This window comes from Petaurus breviceps, unplaced genomic scaffold (assembly GCF_028583685.1).
Source record: "Petaurus breviceps papuanus isolate PSGF00001 unplaced genomic scaffold, PetGlider_PUasm1.0 37, whole genome shotgun sequence".
Classification (NCBI taxonomy): domain Eukaryota; kingdom Metazoa; phylum Chordata; class Mammalia; order Diprotodontia; family Petauridae; genus Petaurus; species Petaurus breviceps.
In genome coordinates, this window is record NW_027186296.1 from 32,701,214 (window position 1) to 32,716,277 (window position 15,064).

Sequence of the window (15,064 nt, forward strand, 5' to 3'; positions counted from 1 at the left end):
CTTAACCCTGTTTTCCTCAGTTTTCTTATCTATAAAATAAACCGGAGAAGAAAATGGCAAACCACTGCAGTATCTTTGCCAAGAAAACCCCAAATGGGGTCATGATTAGGCAGACATGACTGAAATGACTGAGCAACGACAATATCCAAAGTACTATACAGATGCTTTACACATTTCTCATTTGGTCCTCATAACAACCCTGTGAGGCAGGTTCTATCATTATCCCCATTGTACAGTTGAGGAAACTGAGGCAGAGACAATTACCTTATCTGAGACAGGGTCTTCCTCACTCTGGAACCCAGTATTCTATTTACTGTGCCACCTAGTTGCATCAAAATAACAAGTAAAAGCTCCCAGGGATGCTGCCACCATGCCTCTGGAAACTGGAAATATTGTTTTGGGTTTTAATGGAGATTTGTGACTTTTTCTTTGGGGGTTGGGATTTGAATTTATGCCAATGGGCATGAAACTGCTTCCTATGTTTAGGATACATGTGCATGTGAAATAAGAATAATTTGTGTAGATCTGGGTAATTTCATTGGTATCTACCTATACAGAGAAGGAACTATTCACCTAACTTAAAAGTCTTAGAGTCACTTGAGGCCCTGAGAAGTTCAGTGACTTGCCCACAGGCATGCAGTCAGTATGTGGCAGGGGCAGGACTTAAGCATGGGTCTTTCTTTCCTAATCTATCACCACCCAACACACACATATGCATACAAACATATACATGTGTATATAGAAGTGTATATGTGTATATATACATACATGCATATATATACATACACACATGCATATATAAACACACACAACACACACATATATTTGTGTTAGCTGTGACATAGATTGGCTGTATGACCTAGGTAAGATCTGACCTCTTAGTACCACTGGTCATTTTCTAAGACTGGGAATTTTGAACAGGTTAGAACCAATCTGCATTGGTATTAATTAATCAAAAGGCATTTATTAAACAGTCCCCACCCTCAAGGAATTTACACACTATAAGAAGACCCAACACATACATACACACGTGTACATATAAACATGTACATAGATACGCACACATATAGATGGATATAAAATATAGATATATGACTACATATATACATACATGTACATACAAATGTATGTGTGTGTGTGTGTGTGTGTGTGTGTACACACACACACACACATACAAAATTTGTCATTCAGTTGTTTCAGCCTCTCCTCTACCCATTTGGGGTTTTCTTGGCAAAGGTACTGGAGTGGTTTGCCATTTCCTTCTCCAATTCATTTTATAGATGAAAAAACTAAGGCAAGCAAGATTAAGTGACTTACTCAGGGTCACCCAGCTAGTAAGCATCTGAGGCTAAATTTGAACTCAGGTCTTCCTAACTCCAGGCATGGTACTTTACCCACTTTTCCCCCTAGCTGCCCCATATACAAGACAGATACAATAGGATTTGGTGGGAGAGAGCACAAGTGTACACCCAGGTTATCAGGAATGGCTTCATCATGGTACTGTTTCAACTGAGCTTTGAAAGTAATTAGAGATTTGGAGAGATGACTCTGACAAGGAAGTACATTCCAGGCATGGGGGACAACCATTTCAAAGGCTCAGGGATAGACCCTTTCCTCCCTTTTCCCCACTTCTCATAGTCATCAATTGGCTTTATTTTGTCCTGTCTGTATACCTGAGGGGCTCCCTGCCTGCCCTTCAGGTATAAGTTACCAAGTGAGAACTTTTCTTCCCAATGCCTGACTGCAGAAGAAGATAGTTTGTAGGGCCATAGGATTTTGAGCTAGAAGGAATCCCAGGAATCATCTACCTGGTCTACAAAGTCTTAACCTGGAGTCCATGAACTTTGAAAAACAATTTTCATTACTATATTTCAAGACAATTGGTTTCCTTTGTGATCCCATGTGCTTTATTTTAGGCATTTAAAAAATCACTATTCTGAGTACTCCATAGGCCTCACCAGACTACCAATGGAGTCCATGATAAGAGAAAGGGTTAAAAATTCTAGATCTAGTCCAAATGTCTCATTTTACAGATGGGAAGACTGAGGCCCAGAGAAATAAATTGATTTTCCCAAGGTCACACAGCTAGTATGTAATATTAATCAGATGCAGACCCAGATCCTTTGGTTTGAAATATAGTGTCCTTTCCTTTGCCACATGCTGGGCCAGAGGATTATAGGTTATGTATGAGAGTTTGTTGTGGTCTGGCAGCGCTGGGTGTGGGGTGATTCCTCTCCTGGCCTGGGAGGATACTGTTGGTTCTGTGAGTAACCAACCCATTGAGCAACTGAGAGAGAGAGAGACACCCCTTATCATGTATGACAAAGGAATGGGGCTAGATTATCCCTCTCTTCTGTGAGCTCACATTTTTGTAAGTACACAGTGGGGTTTTTGTCACTTTGTTATGTTTTGAAAATGTCATTATATATTGGACATTGCTTAGAAATTGTGCTGTTAATAGGCAAAAATGTGATGTCCATAATGAACGGAGAGCTGGTCTCAGAGCCAGGAAGGCCTGTATTCAAATTCTGCTTCTGACAGTATAAGAACCTGTATGACCCCAGTCACTTGATTGCTAAGTGTCCAAAAAGCCTCTCTGAGACTATATATTGCAAAGAAGGTGCTGACCTACATCAGTAGTGGGAGTTTGCTTATCCGAGAGTTCCTCCTTCTGATGGAATTATAGCCCCCATCCTCTTACTGTTAACAGAAGCACATGTATTCCATCTCTAAACCAGTTCCTTTATTTAGATAATTTGCATTCCAAGTGTATTTGTTGTGCTGGTGGACACACTCGATAGCCCTGGAGAGCTTTGAAGGGCAAACCCAAGAGTACTCAGGGTCACTTTCCCCCCAGGGTGGCCTATCTCTTTTGGAACCAGCCAGCTCTGTGCAGCCAGTCCCTCAAAAGACTAGGAAATGGAGCAGACCATCTAGGAGCTCACTACACCCCTGCCGCTTTCTCTACCTGAGAAAAGGGTCGAGGGACAGATTATCCCTCGGGATTCTCATAGCTGCAAGATCCTGTGGTCCCTGGAAAGTCATAGGATCATAGAACAAGGCTGGAAGAGGCTTTCAAAGCCATGTAGTACAAAGCGTACATTTTACAGATGAAGGCACTGGGGTCTACAGAAGCTAACTGTCTTCCCTTGCTTTCTCCTCTCATTGGATTCTAGATGGAAACCAGGAAGAGAAGATCCCAACCTTCCAATGCAATGTCACTCTCTTTTTCAGAGCTGGGGTAGCCCTAGCATAGCTCTCCTGTTGTAACCTGCTGCAACCAGGTGGCCAGTATGTTCCAACAGACAGCTAAGCCACCTAGCCAACTGGATACAGGGAGAAACAAGTGATTCTAACATTCTTTCCTCTAGGCCCCACCAGGCATTATGTGGTATGCTGGGCATGCTGCTATCTACAAGGTTATCTTACCCTATTCCATGAATTGAGGTGATGGTACAAATAAGCACACAGTGTGATTTTGTGGGTTTGCAAATTGAATATGAACAAAGACATTTGTAGTAAAATCTCAGAGAAAATAGAATATAATAGTACATTGTGGAAAAAGCACTGGCTTGGGAGGAAGGAACCCTGGTTTATAGCCCCAGTTGTATCACTAATTTAGGATTATAGATTTAAAGCAGGAAGGACCCCCAGAGGTCATCTAGTCCAACCCTCTCATTTTATAGATGGGGAAACTGAGGCCAGTGACTTTGTCCCAGGTCACACAGGTAGTTAGTGGAAGCTAGGTGGATAGGCTTGGGGTCATAGAGACCTCAGTTTGAATCCTGCCTCACTTACAAGCTATGTGACCTGGGTAAGTCACTTAACTTCCATTTCCTTATTGGTAAAAATGAGGGCATTGGACTAGATGACCTCTAAGGTCCTTTCCATTGTGACACATTGTCTCTCCACTCTGTGTCCACAAGTCAATTGACTCCATTGGTCTTCAGCGACTTCTTCTGACAGATTGAGTTGGTAATACCTCCCAAATGTACTTCATAGGATAGAAAGAGAATACAACTATCCCTTCCACATTGTGACTTTCCCCATTGTGATTTTGCTATATCGTGCATGGGTCGGCATGAGAAATTAGATGGAATTTTTGGGTAGTTTTGTGGAAGTTGTGGACTACATGCAAAGGCCAGTAGATGACAAAGCAAAAGTTTAGAAACTCAGAAATGTATAACATATATATATATATATGTATATATATATATGGTATTTTACAATATCAACTTATTTTATCTTTTAATACCATAATAATCCAGACTTCTTCTCTGGTACAAAGGGAGGGCCAAAAAATTTTACACAGATTTTCCAGATCTCCAGGGTGCTGAGCCCCTAGATTCTGCAATGTGGAAGGGATAACTGTACATGCAGAAGCATTCAGAGAAGTTTAAAACATTATCTAGAAATAAGCGATTTTTATTAATTAGGCATGGGGGGGCAGAGTGGAGGATGGGTGAGGATATTGAAAAGAGTCTAAAGTTTTGAATTCGAGCCTTAACTAAGTACTCATTAAATACACCTAGCCAACACTGCTCTGAGCCACTGAAGTGGGCATAAGACAAAAGAAGAGGGAGACATGGTTACATTAGGGAGCTTACAGTCTAGAGAATGAGGCAAGAGCCAAGCCCAGGAAAGAGTATTAGTATGCAATTAGGTCAGAGCCGGAGGAAGGCCTTGAACATCCCTCTCGGTCTTCTTGCCAGACAGCCCATCCGCAAAGACACAGATTACAAGTCACAGATTACAAGTGACTCCAAGGAGGGAAGAGCCCCCCACGCACACCCCCATGCCAGCTCACCCCCCAGCCTCCCAGCATCTGTCACCTCCACCAACATTCCAGGGGGAATGTCTAATTGAGAGCAGCCCTCTCCAGTCTCTCCCTAGCAGGAGAGGCGATGGCCCGGGTGGGGGCCTCATGCCTGCTGGTTGCCTGTAATCTGGCTGCTGCTTGTGCCAGCCCTTGCTTCCTCCTTTTTATCCACCATACGCTCAGTTACTGTGGCACCTAATGCCACTCTTGCAGCCCTCGCTCTCCGAACAGATGGTATGAGAAGCAAAGGGACGCCGTCAGCTGCTGTTATCTCTAGCTGATGACACGGAGTGTAAATTTTGTTGGCAATACTCCCTTCTGCCTCTGCATCCCACCAGTTTTAATTACTGTAATTGAGTTATAATGAATGATTGTGTGTTAGCATTGTCTATAATGTGGCGGGGAGAATTCTCGGCGTTATACACTTCATCTAGCACCCGGCCCCTCCCCCTGGCTTTGTTTATTTGGTTGAAGGGTGTCATCACTTCAAATAGCAGAGATAAAACAGTCCCCACACAGCCTTGGTCGTTGTTGTCTTTCCCCCAGCACAGAGACTTCAATAAACCCCCGCGGAAAACTATAGGGATAGAGATTAAAAAAAAAGTACCAACAATTCCTCCAGATTTCCCTCCCCCTACAAATCAGTAGGTGTAACTTTAATGTGTCAAGTCCCAAATCAGGTACTGTTTCCTCAGGGAACTTCCGAAATCGCTCCAACACACACCCATCCATCCACTCCAACACACACCCATCCCTCCATCTTTTGCCTTCCTTGAATGTCTTCCTGCCAGAGGCAACTGGATGGTGTAGTGTGGGCAGAATGCTAGGCCTGGAGACAGGACCTGAGTTCAAATCTAGACTCAGATACTTGCTAGCTGTGTGATCCTGGGTAAGGCACTTAGCCTCAGTTACCTCAACTGTAAGATAGAAATAATAGCAGCCTCCACCTGCTAGAGTTTTTGTGAAGATCAGATGAGACAATATTTATGAAGTACTTTGCACAGTGCCTGCTAGAGCCAGTACTTAATAAACATCTGTTCCCTTCCTTCCTATAGCACGTGTTACTTGAGTTACTATTGAGCCCTTTGATCGTAGGAGCATAAATAGAAATTAAATGGGTTCTTCAAGGTCATTGCATTTAACCCATTTTTACAGTTGGAAAAAAAAAAATGGAGACAGCCAGTTCATCTGTTGGCAAAGTGAGTGTTCCTGCCACTGCCCCATCTTACATCCTTGGTGTGGCTTTTAGCACACACTTGCCCGAGGTCATAAAAATGGTTAAGTATCATAGCCCAGCTTTGAATCCAGATTTTCTGACTCCAAATCCAGCACTAGATAGGAAGACCTGGCTTCCCATGACTATAACTGTCACCCCAAACCTTGACTAGCTCCATGACCCTGGCCAAGTCATTTGATCTCTCTGAACCTCAGTTTCCTCATCTGCCACATGGAGATGATAACAGCACCTACTTCCAAGGGTTGTTGTGAGGATTAAAGGAACTGTTTGGAGTGTAGGTTTCGGCTTAAAGGGACCTTAGAACAAAGACTCAACCATTTTTGTGTCATGGAGCTCTTTGGTGGAACTTATGGACCCCATCTCAGAATGATGTTTTTAATTACATAAGATAAAACACACAAGATTATAAAGAAGAAATTCATCTATCAAATGTTGGGAAAAAAAACTTCAAGGACTCCAGGTTATTTAATCCAGCCCCATCATTTTACAGATGTGGAAATCGAGACTTAGCAAAGCTGGGGGGATAGACTCAGGGTCATACAACCAAATCCTGAATATATCACTTACTGCCTGAGTGACTTTGAGCAAGTCACTTTACCTCCCTGGGCCTCAGTATTTTTATCTGTAAAATGAAAGGATTTGGACTAGATGAGCTCTGCAGTTCCTTTCTGCTCTAGATCTGTGATCCCATGATTCAATGAGTTATGATGTGGAAAAGCGGGAAAAATAAATGTTAAAAGACTTAATAAATGTGAACAGTTATTACTATTGTCACTAAAACTTTGGCTTCTTAAATGTTTTATTCTAACAGGTCTGGTCCTCACTTAGGTTGTAAGCTTTTGGAGAAAAGGGATCAGGACCCATAAATTTCAAAAAGTTTTGACATTCCAATGAATGGACATGCATGTTTCTCCCCAAGGCACTTAGGCAGGAGAAAGCACTCTGAAAATGTCATTGTTGTTCAGACATGTCTAACTCTTCATGACCCCATTTGAAGTTTTCTTGGCAAAGATACTGGAGCAGTTTGCCATTTCCTTCTCCAGCTCATTTTACAGATGAGGAAACTAAGGCAAACAAGGTTAAGTGACTTGCCCAGGGTCACGCAGCTAGTAAGTGTCTGAGGTCAGATTTGAACTCAGGAAGATGAGTCTTCCTGATTTCCAGGCCAGTGTTTAATCAATGTACCATAGGGCAGCTAAATGTCATAATGGAGAGAATGCTGGCCCTGGAGTCAGGAGAACTTGAGTTCAAAGCCAGCTCTGAAATACTCGTTCAATAAAGGAAAGAATGAGTGAATATCAGAGTAGCAGAACATATTTGCCTCTCATTCCTCTGTGTCCCACCTCTGAGGTAGGATTTGTGCCACCTAGCTTTCTCAGATAATCTGGGTGTTTGACTATTCTAGACAGCCCTCTAAGATGGAAAACTGCAGAAAAGGTGCACTGGAAAGGGGAGTTTCCTCCTCTGGAAGTTACATATACAAATGAAATCACAAGCCATATTCATTCCTAGAAAGCATATGTAAGTTAATGAATATATATTCATATATATGAATAATATGAGAATGATAAAACATGTAATGATATTATATTATGTACATAATGCTTTAAAAATTCTGAACATAAGAAATATCAGGTAAAATGGGCTTTTTCCATATAAATAGCAGACTAGAAAAAGATGGCTATACCTCAAACTATGGGTTTCTGTTATGTGCAGCTTGCTTTTCTTTTAAGATACACAGTAAATTCAACACATATCTTTCAAAACAATCCAGGAAGACTTTGGTTCAGTTCCATCTCTGACACTTGCTAGTTTTGTGACCCTTGGCAAGTCACTAAGTCCCTCATTTCCTTAAACATATCCTCTCTGTCATAGGTCATTTTCAATCTGCATTTATTGAAGAAGTTCCCTAGACTGATGAAATCATAGGTCATTTGTATTTATGAGTTTATATAAGTCATTAAAAGGATAAATTGCAACATTTTAAACCATGCCTTATTTATAAAAATAACTGTTAAAAACTCAACAAAATTAAATATACACACACACTAAGTTTATTTGGTTGAAGAGTGCCATCACTTCCAATAAGAGACAGATTATCCACAGGATATTCAAGTCATTTCAATTTTAGGAGTCTGAGTTTCCTCACCCCTGAAAGAGGAGCAATATTTATACAGCCAGCCTCACAGGATTGTTTTGGAGAAAGCACTTTGCCCACCTTATCAGGCAATAGAAATGTGAGTTATAAGTTTCAGTTAAGACAATGGGGTAAAAAGGCAGGGGGTGGGGGTGGAGGCTATCTCTCTCCTACATAAACTCCAGTAATTTTCTTAAAAGGGTGCAATCCAACTATTAGGGAATGGCTCAACAAATTATGGTAAATGAATGTAATAGAATATTGTTGTGCCATAAGAGATGATGAAATAGTTTCCAAGGAAGCTGGGGAGATCTTTATGAACTTACACAGAGCAAAGTGAGTAGAACCAGAAGGACAATTTGTACAATAACAACAACATTATCAAGGAAAAACAACTTTGAAAGACTTTAGAATCCTGATCAATTCAGTGTAGAAATTTGTTTTTGCTGGGCTATATATGTTTATAATAAGGGTTTTTATTTTTCATTTTAAAATAATGAAGGGAGTACAATGAAAAGGAGAGATAAAAAATGCTGATAAAATGAATAAATAATAATAACTAATAAATAAAGGGACACCATATTGAAAAATAATCAAGACATCTAAAGGGTAACATTAATAAGTTCCTTAATCTTACCTGGAACTATATAGAAACATAGCTAGAACACTGTAAGAAAGATCCTCTTAGAACAAATATTAGTTCAGATGAACAGGTCAGATAATGGCAACATCTCAAATGAGGAAACCCCAGGGAGGAAGAAAGACCACACACTGATCAGGGAGGCATCAGGGGAGACAGAAGATTGCACTTTTTTTTTTTTTGCTTTTTGGAGGGCAAGTGGGGTTAAGTGACTTGCCCAAAGTCACATGGCTAGTATTGTGTCAAGTGTCTGAGGTCAGATCTGAACTCAGGTCCTCCTGACTCCAGGGCCGGTGCTCTATTCACTGTGCCACCTAGCTGCCCCAGATTGCACAATTTTTAAACTGGGGACAACCAACCTCTGAGTCAGTTTGCCTGGTGACCATAAAGCCAACTAGAGCTTGAGTGGACACAACAGGGAATGTGAAAGCCAGTGCGACAGTACAGGAAAGTTTGAGTTCAGGATGAAACAGGGCCCAACCACCTCATCCAAGATTGTATAAGGGGAGAGCCTGGCTCTGTCTAGAGGTCCAAATGAGGAGGTAAGACTGAAAATATGAGTAAACAGAGGAAAGCAGTGGATATTATAAAGAAGTATTATGGATCAAGAGATTCCCAAAAGAAAACCCAGAGAAAAAAAGCAATTCTAAGAAGTGCAACCAGACCCTCAGGGGGCAAAATATATTGACCACAAGAACTATAAACTTATCTGGAATGAAGCAAGAGATAAAAAAAATGAAATAACAAGTTAAGAGCATTGTAGAAAAGAATTGGAAAGAGAATAAATAGGACAGAAAGTGGAACATCTTCACATGTTGAAGATGACCAGAAAATCAGAATTCAATGACTTTACAAGACATTAAGAATATTAAAGCAAAATAAGAAGATTTTTAAAAAATGGATTTTGTAAGATACTATCAAAAACAACTAACCTAGAAAACAAGTCAAGGAGAGATAATTTAAGATTTACCAGACTTCCTGAAAACCATGACTCCTTCCTTCCCAAAGCAAGAACTTATATTTACAGGAATAGAAAGTATAATGAAAATAGAAAGAATTCACTAGTCTCTTAAAAGAAATCCCAACCTATAAAACCCCCAAAATGTCATAGTCAAAATCCAAAGCTTCCTGGTCAAAGAAAAAAAAAATGCTACAATAAGCCAGGAAGAGAGAAGTCTAGTATGAAGGAGCCACAGTCAGATTCATATAAGAGTTAGAAGTAACTGCCTAAAAGGAAAGGAAATCTTGGAATATAATAGTTCAAAAGATAAAGACTTACAACCAAGAATAATTTAACCTGAAAGACTGAAAATAATTTTGTGTGGGAAAAGATAGACCTTTAAAGATAGATCAAAAAAGCCAAAGATCTCAGAGTGGGGTGGAGTAGGGAGACAACATTTATACAACTATGTATGTACAAGATCTATACAGAGTGGATGGATGTATGGATGGATAGCTAGGGCAGTGAGATAGTGAAGTGGATAGAGTGTCAGCCATGGAATCAGGAGGACCTGAGTTCAAATTTGGCCTCTGACATTTATTAGCTGTGTAACCCTGGACAAATCGCTTAACCCTGTTTGCCTCAGTTTTATCATCTGTAAAATGAATTGGAGAAGGAAATGGCAAACCACTCCAGCATTTTTGCAGAGAAGACCCCAAATGGAGTCATGAAGAGTTGATCACAACTAATTGACAAAATGTGTGTGTATGTGTCTGTGTGTCTGTATATGTGTTCTCAAAGGGAAAAAACTAGCTTGGGGGGGAGGGGAGCAGGGTGGAGACTAAGAAAGGCTTCCTGCAAGAGGTGGTATTTATTTATTTATTTTTTGAAGCAATAGGGGTTAAGTAACTTGCTCAAAGTTACACGACCAGTTATTTCTGGGTGTGGTGCTGAGTATCTGAGCCCGGATTTGATCCAGGTCATCCCGACACTGGAGCCAGTGCTCTTACTCGCTGAGCCACCTGGCCGCCCCTAAGAGGTGGTATTTAAAAAGAATCTTGAAAGAAACCAGGAAGTAGAGAAGAGGAGGGAGAGAATCCAAGGCTAGTAAAAAGGTGATAGAGTAGGGCAGCTAGGTGGCACAGTGAGTAGAGCACTGGCACTGGAGTCAGGAGGAACTGGGTTCAGATCTGGCCTCAGACACTTACACACAAAAAAAATAGCTGTGTGACCTTGGGCAAGTCACTTAACCCCAATTTCCCTCCAAAAAGCAAAAAAAAAAAAAGGTGATAGAGTGCTGTGTTCAAGGGCTGACAAAAAGGTCAGCCTCAATGGATTGTACAGTATATTGAGGAAAGTGTATGACTAGTGTAGTGAATATACTTTCTTCTACTCTTCCACATCCAGGTTGCTTGCTATATTGGCCCCTCAAAATTTTAGGGTTCCCTGAGGAGTTTGTGGAGTTTCTCTATTGTCACTGCCTTGAGCTCTTATTTGCTGTGTTCCCCTTGTTAAGTGCCAGAGACTAGTGCCCCCATTTCATTTAACCAATTAATCAATTAGCTTTTACTAATGGATATTTACAGTTATCCCTTTCACATCATGACTTTCCCCATTAAATGTATTGTGGGTTAGCATAAGAAATTAAATGGGAATTTTGGGGGAGTTTTGCAGGAGCTACAGACAACACAGGAAAGTCAGCAAATAACACACAAAAATTTAGAAACTCAGAAATGCACAAGATACGTGTATAGTATTGTATAATATTAACATATTTATAGTAAGCCATTGTAAACATCCCATAAAAGAAAAAGAAAAAAATCAGACTTTCTTCTCTTGTACAAAGGGAGGGTCAAAAAATTTTATGTGGATTTTCCAGATCACAGAGCCCCCATACACCTAACCTCCAGGGATAACTGTATTTAAAGATGTATCAAGAACAAACATTAAAATATTTTCCCCAGTGCTTGGAGGCCTACTCTTCCTTATACCACTGTAGTTTCTGGGAGAAGTAGACTCAAAACTTAGCTCAGTTACTACTATACCCTTGGTCTCATACTAATCAAATTGAGGAAGGGTTGCTTTATAGAGTTAGAAAGAGTAATATCCAAAAAAGAATGTCAAAAGAAAGAATAAAAAAAATTCAGAAAGAAGAGGGGTGGGGGTAGCTAACAATACCAGATCTCAAACTACACCAAAAAGCAGTAATCATTGAAAGCTACTTAGTATTGGTAAAAGTAGAAGGTGATCAGTGGGATGTATTAGGAACACAATGCCCCCAAAACAAAAGAACATAATAGCAGAGTGTTAAATAAACCCAAAGAATTTGACTTGAAACAAATTTCCTGTTCTACAAAAAGCACTCACTATTCTATAAAAAAAAGTCCTGAGAAAATATTAAAGTAGTCTGGCAGAAGTTAAGTTCAGATTAGGGTTTCTTAAATGTTTTACATCATGAACTTATTTGTTAGTCTCAAGAAATTTATAGACACTTTCTTCAATAATGTTTTTAAATGCATAAAATAAAATACACAGAATGATAAAGGAATCCAATTATTAAAGTTACTAAAGTGTTTAAAAGAAGTTCATGTATCCTCATTAAGGACCCATGATTTTTAACTTACTTTTAACACTATACCCTAACAATGACTTAAAAAAAAAAGATTACATCATATGTGATGTAAAGGAAGATGGAAGGTGATATCTTTTATAGCTATGGATAGAGGAAGAATTAGTAATCAGACAAGATATAGATAGGGATTGTTGAAGATAAATGGATAATTTTTATTATCTAAAATTTGATTAGTTTTTCCACAAATAAAATCAATGCAGCTAAGATCAGAAAAGACATAGTTAATTGGGAAAAATATTTTCATCAAGTTTCTCTGATATGTCTGGTATCCAAGATATAAAGGGAATTGATTCAAATATACAAGATTAAAAGCTATTCTCCAGTAGATAAATGGTCAAAGGATATGAATAGACAGTTCACACACACACACAAAAAGCAAAAAGAAAAAAACCAGGCTATCAATAACCATATGAAATAAAAAATGCCACCAATTACTAATAGGAGCAACAACTCTGAGGTTCTACCTCACACCCGTCAGAATGACAATATTGACAAAAGAGAAAAGTTACAGTTGTTGGAAAGGATATTTGGGGACAAGCTTACTGATGCATTGCTGGTGGAGCTGTCAATTGCCATACCCATCCTGGGAAGTAATTTGGACTTGTACCCCACCAGAGTCACTAAACTGTACCTACTATTTGACCAGAAATGCCACAACAAAGCATATACTCCAAAGACTATTAAAGAGTAAAAAAACCCATCTACACAAAACTTTTCATAATAACACTTTTAGTTTTGACAAAGAATTGGAAACTAAGAGGGTATTCATTAACTGGGCAATTGCTGAGCAAGTTATAGCATACGAATATAATGGAACACTATTGTACGAGAAAAAATGACAAAATTGATGGATTTAGGGAGACTAGGGAAGATTTGTATGAACTGATGCAAAATGAAGTGAACAGAAAAGGGAGAACAATGTATACAATGTATACAAATTTGTGAAGAAAATCAGCCTTGAATTCTGATCAATGCAACAATTAACCAATACTCCAAAGAACCAAGCATGATCATACTTTCTGCCTCTCGATAGAGAGGCTATGTACTAGAGGGGCTGAATGAGACCTATTTTTAGACATGGACAATATGTGGCTCTGTTTTGCTAGATGGGAGAAGTGAGGGAGAGAATTAGTTGGGGGAGGGAGGACAAATGGCAGTGATATAAAAAAGAAAGAAAATAATATTAACAAGTCATTTAAAAACACACAGAAGAGAACAGAAGGGGATTTTGAGGGAAACATGGAGAAGCAGGACAACTTTTGGAAATAATATATTGAATTTCATATATACTTAACCCCTCACACCACACCCACCCACACCAACTCCCCACTTCCCATCCACACGGACATACAGACACACACATACACACACAAGCCAAGCTGTATAAGATAGGATTTATGGTTTCATATCCAATTATTTTTCCCCCATTCTTCTTTATATGGAAATGTTTAGTTTGTTGGTGTTTGCCAACTTCAGAATAACAAAAAATAAAAATTTTTAAAATTTAGAAAAAAGAAATGTGAGCTATCAAAATCATTGTTATTCCTGTAAAGGTAAAGTGAGGGGAGGGCCACATGCCCAATTCCAGACACTCATGCACACTGGGAAAGTCTTTTGCTTATCCCATGGTTTTTCCAAAATTTGCTTCCAATGCTGAGCATTCCAGTCAGGAGTGAGTGCGGGTGGTCTGCCAATAGCAAAGCTGTTCCAGGTTAGAATGACCTCTGGCTTAACTCCAAAGAACCTTGCAGTCCAAGGAAGTTGGAGACAGATGCTGTATCCTGGCTTGCCATTGCCCTTTGGTTGTAGTATGAGACAGGGTCTCCACTCCTCACCCTAAGGGAACTGCTGCTCTGGACTTATCACAAGATTTAGAGCTGGAAGGGAGTATTAGAGACCATTTAGTCTAAAACTCTCATTTTACAGATAAGGAAACTGAAGTCTAAAAAAGGTTAAGTTGCTAGATGGTAATTGGCAGAACAAAGATTTAAACCCAATTCTTTTGACTTGAAAAGCTGCCTCTGCTAATTCTGACCACCAAGAAAGAATTGAGTTGCTGGAGAGGTAGTTAGTGAAGGGACTTTGTAAAGAAATTCTTTGCAAAGAAATCATCATGCCATTCACTAGGTGGCTCAGTGAATAGAGTACCTGCCCTGGAGTCATGAGGACCTGAGTTCAAAATTGACCTCAGACACTTAACACTTACTACCGTGTTTCTCCGATAATAAGACACTGTCTTATTAAATTTTTTGGACAGAAAAACACCAGAGGGCTTATTTTCAGGGGAGGGCTTATTTTAATGAACATTGACAGCAATTTTAATAAACAGGTAAATGTGAACAAAAAAATGTACCTTTATTCAATAAGCAAATCACTGGGGAAGAACAGGATGACGCTCTCACTGCTGCAGCTCTGATTGGATGCAGCTCGGAGCGTGGCGTGTGTTTCACCCGGGGGGGAAGGGGGACGGTGCATACAGAGGGTACCGTAATGTAGCGTGTAGCGCAGGGGATCACCTTCACTACAGTAGCAATCTCAATAGGGCTTATTTTGGGGGGAGGGCTTATTTTAGAGGAATCTTACACAGTAAGGGGAGGGCTTATTTTCGTGATAGGTCTTATTATCGGGGAAACACGGTAACAGTGTGACCTTGGGCAAG